Source organism: Giraffa tippelskirchi, chromosome 4 (genome assembly GCF_054371585.1).
Source record: "Giraffa tippelskirchi isolate mGirTip1 chromosome 4, T2T-mGirTip1v1.2.pri, whole genome shotgun sequence".
Classification (NCBI taxonomy): Eukaryota; Metazoa; Chordata; class Mammalia; order Artiodactyla; family Giraffidae; genus Giraffa; species Giraffa tippelskirchi.
Genome location: NC_137278.1, coordinates 173302557 through 173307381, shown reverse-complemented (window position 1 = coordinate 173307381; position 4825 = coordinate 173302557). Strand labels below are relative to the sequence as shown.

At 41.8% G+C, this 4825-nt stretch overlaps 1 long non-coding RNA gene across 1 annotated transcript in view; it reads left to right on the top strand.

Annotated features, from left to right (window-relative positions):
* Nucleotides 1-113: 113 nt before the first annotated feature.
* Nucleotides 114-4825, top strand: part of LOC145546009 (uncharacterized) — a 34549-nt gene continuing 29837 nt past the window's right edge. The window contains exon 1 of the long non-coding RNA XR_014082415.1: nucleotides 114-187. This is a non-coding gene — a long non-coding RNA (uncharacterized LOC145546009). The remainder of the gene's footprint in view (nucleotides 188-4825) is intronic.

Here is a 4825-nt window from a genome sequence, read left to right as displayed (position 1 = left end):
AATGCTGGGACCTTAAAGGCCCACCACACCCCTCAGTTTCCGCCTCTCAAAATTCCTACAGAATTTATCAGTGTTTTTCTGCGCATGCCCAACTGAGGCGGAGCGGTTACTTAGTTACTGTTCTCCTCAGCCTTGGAGTTCTGACTTCCTGGGTGGGGTTTCCGCTAAAAGAAACTTACGGGTAACCGTAAGTTCCGTAGACTTTATTTTCCTCCTTGGTAACGTGGATGTGTTTATAATAGTTCCTACTTCAGAGAGCTGATGTGAGGATTAAGAATTAAGACCTGAGAGTTCTAAAATATTATCTTTTGTTTAAACTTAAATTACCGTTTTCTTGTCACCTAAGAAAAGTCGTGATGCACAGATTCTTTGAAATCTTGGTCCTATGCAAAAATTTTTTCACAGAGGTTGTGAGAGGTTGAGAATTGGTTTAACCTCATGGAGAGATAGGAAAAGGCATTGGCACCCCACTCCAGTACTCTTGCCTGGAAAAATCCCATGGACGGAGGAGCCTGGTAGGCTGCAGACCATGGGGTCGCTAAGAGTCGGAAACGACTGAGGACTTAACTTTCACTTTTCACTTTCATGCATTGGAGAAGGAAATGGCAACCCACTCCAGTATTCTTGCCTGGAGAATCCCAAGGACGGGGGAGCCTGGTGGGCTGCCGTATATGGGGTCGCACAGAGTCGCACACGACTGAAGCGATTTAGCAGCAGCAGCAGCATGGAGAGATACTGAGGTGGCTTGGAGATGCAATCGGTTTCCTAATACTGATTCCCAAAAGGATGGAAACACCTCAGTCACCAGTATTTATTAGCTTTTCCAGGAGATGGCAGTCTTGTCTAAACTATAACCAGATATAATCCAATGAATTAAATGCAAAAGGCCCTGTTAATTCATTTACTTCAATTACAGGTAACCAAGTGGGGCACAGCTTTGGCATGTGAGTGCTCAGTCGTGTCAGACTCATTACAGCCCCCATGAACTGTAGCCCGCCAATCTCCTCTGTCCATGGGATTGGAGTGGGTTGCCATTTCCTCCTCCAGGGGATCCTCCAGACCCAGGGATGGAATCCGCTTTTGCTGCATTGCAGGCAGATTCTTTACCACTGAACCATATGCGATTCCAATTAGTAATCACATTGCCACAGCAATAACCAGGTGCTAACAGTCCTCTCTGGGCTAGGAATGGGCCTCTCACTGGCAGCTGGCTGGCAGAGATCCAACTCCAAAACGGCCACCTGTTTTTTAAAAATTTTTATTTATTTATTATTTTTGGCTGCATCGAGTCTTTGTTGCTGTGTGTGGTGTTTCTCTGGGGATTCCCAGGTGGCTTAGTGGTTAAAGAGTCTGCCTGCTGATGCAAGAGACGCCAGTTCGACCCCTGGGTCAGGAAGATTCCCTGGAAGAGGAAATGGCATCCCACTCCAGCTTTCTTGCCTGGAAAATCCCATGGACAGAGGAGCCTGATGGGCTGAAGTCCATGGGGTTGCAAAGAGTGGGACATGACTAAGCAACTGAACACACAGCACAGGGGCTTTCTCTAGTTGCCACAAGCAGGCGCTACACTTCGTTGTGGTGCGAGGGTTTCTCATTACGAGGGTTTCTCATTGCGATGGCTACTCTTGTTGCAGAGCTCTAGAGCGTGCCAGGCTTCATTAGTTGCACGAGGGGGGTGCAGTAGTTGCAATACTTGGTCTCTGAAGTATTTGTGGCGTGTGGCCTTAGCTGCTCTGTGGCATGTGGTTTTGAACCTGTGTCCCCTGCTCTGTCAGGTGGACTCTTAAACACTGGGCCAACAGGGAATTCCAAAACTCCGTTTTAGCGTCTTATTTCTGGGACCACTTTCAATGCCAACTGTCTTAAATCGCGTTCCCTGGGAAAGAGACTCCAATGGGAGATTTATGTGCGTAATTACTGGGAACAGCATCTGTACTGGAAAGATGGAAGCAGAGGGAGAAGTTGATTTGTGAACACATTGCAGTAGAGGCCACAGGCAACCCCCATAGGGGCTCTGGATCTGGGGTTTCGTTTCAGTGTCAACCTGAATACAGGCAAGGGGGTCTGTTTTTGTACCCTGTTTTTGACCATTCCTTAAAAGTGGGATGCCCTGGGCAAAGCTTTGGCAGAGAGTGAGATGCAGAAGAGCACTCAGCTGTGAGCCATCAGCAACCAATACTCTCAGCAGCTGGGAGAGGAAGTGCCTTGCTCCTGATGCAGGCATCTGGCCATGCTCCAAACCGTTCTTAGAGGACCTTTGCCAGTTCTTAGCATTATAAAGTCATTTAACAAAATTAAATCTTATTTTAAAAAATTTGTTTATGTATGTAATTATCAGTGAAGTGAGTTTCATGAGAAATTCCAAAGAGTAATTTTGATAGGGTTTCATCAAGCTATGTAACATAACTCCAAATCCCGTAATTTTTTTTCCCCAACGCACATAAACTGAATGTTTCTATTTAATATTAGCAAGGGCCAAATTGAATCTTGATAATGAAAATGAAGACAGCAGTATTTTCCTCAAGAAAACGAACATTTGAAGAGAGAAACATTTCTTTAAAAACGCTTATTTGGAAAAGACAGCCTCTTGAGTAAGGTTTTGTATCTATACATTCATTCTGTCAATTACAGTGATATTGTAAAGTGCATTGAATCATTGAATGCCTATCATCTTTCTGCATCAGTTTATAAGATACCACGTTCAAAAAATATTTGCAGTTCCATCTGGTCCTGAAGAAAATAAGCAGGGTGTGTTCTAGCTTTCATGTTGTTATTCAACATATCTTAATATTTGCCATATAACCAATTTAGCTGCATTCTTATTTCACACCACTTTGATCAGGGATATATTTCAGTATGTGTAGCAGGAAATTTTCCTGAGCACATGTCATAGTATATTTTTAGTATTTTTAATACCTAACACACAGGAAGATTTGAACATTTTCAAAGGAGTGTCTTTCATTCTTGAGGTTTCTGGTTAATATGACAGGTGACTTTTACAGGTATGTTAGTAATTTTATATGAGGAAGTATGACTTCATGTTGTGGTTTAATTACTTAGTCACTTCAGGAAATCATACTTCTTAGAGAACTATGTTCCTGTTTCACCTTACTTGATGACATGCTTAAAGGAGAACTTTTGTAGATGATGAAAACCAGAAAAATCTTATTGGAGGTTAGAATTTATTATCTAATTTATTATTGGGCCTTTATAGATTTGAGTTCTGTCTTTTTAAATTTAGTTGTATTTTATGAACATATAGTGAAATCCGGTACAGAAGGTAGTATCAGAACAGATCCTATGTGAGACTTGACCGTGGCTCAATGATAGCAAGTTATTTCCATTTGGTAATTTGTCTTGGTGTAATAGGAAAAGTGAAACTTTGTCCAAAGATGGAAGCAACTGAAGAAGGTGGGACTTTTAAGTCTTTGGAATTATATACACGACTGATGTTGAAGCTGAAACTCCAATACTTTGGCCACCTGATGTGAAGAGCTGACTCATTGGAAAAGACCCTGATGCTGGGAAAGATTGAGGGCAGGAGAAGAAGGGGACGACAGAGGATGAGATGGCTGGATGGCATCACCGACTCGATGGACATGGGTTTGGGTGGACTCTGGGAGATCACTCTTGGTGATGGACAGGGAGGCCTGGCGTGTTGTGGTTCATGGGGTCGCAAAGAGTCAGACACAACTGAGCGACTGAACTGAACATGACTAAAGTTTTATGAAACTGGAACTTGAGCTTGGGGTAAGTAAAGGTGCACAAGTTGTTTCTTGCTGTTTTTATTAATTTTTAAAAGTGAATGAACAGTGTTAAAAAGTATTTTAGAAAATATGGTTTATCTCAACTGTGGTAACTTTAGGTTAGCTGACTTTGGATTAGTGGGACATCTATTTCACAATTACTCTTTCCTGAAACAAAATGCCATATAAATATTCATCTTGAAAGGATTTTTGTTTTATATGGTTTGATTTTTAAAATGTAAATAATTATAAATATAAGAGCATTTAAAAAACACAAAAATAATACAGATTAATAGTGTTTTAACTGGTCTCTCACAAGTTATGCCCACAGTTTAAAGTTAGGCATGTATGCGTGCTAAGTCACTTCAGTCGTGTTTGACTCTTTGCTATCCTGTGGACTATAGCCCGCCAGGCACCTCTGCCCAAGGGATTCTCCAGGCAAAAATACTGGAATGGGTTGCCATGCCCTCCTCCTGAGGATCTTTCTGACTTAGGGATTGAAGCCATGTCTCTTAGGTCTTCTGCATTGGCAGGTGGGTTCTTTACCGCTAGTGCCACTGGGGAAGCCCTTAAAATTAGGCACTCCTACATAATTCTAAAGTGTATATCTGTAGCATGGTGCAAATTACAGCAGAGATCTGCCTGGGACTGAAATATGAACTAATCCAGACGTTACAGGATAATGATGGCAGAAAGGAGTCTGAGAGTTCTGGTCATTAAAATCACTATAAAATGTTGTTCTTATTTGTGTTTCCTTTTTTCTCCTGGAGACTGGAAGCATAGGTTTGTTCTGGAACATACGTGGTAACACAGGATGCAAAGCAGTGATTAGGAATAAGGAATAGAAATTGTAAGGTATTTGGTGATGGCCTTCCTTCCAAATAAATTATTTCCATGGTATTTCTAATTAATAAATCAATCTGCCTCATAATTTCATCCTTTCTTATGGCTTCACTGTTGCTAATCCTGAAACACCATAAATCCTAAAGAACCCTCCCAGTCTGCCCACCCTCACCTGCACGCCAATCCTTCCCCTTTCATTCCAAACAAATTCCTTCCAGAAAGTTTCCTTTGCATGA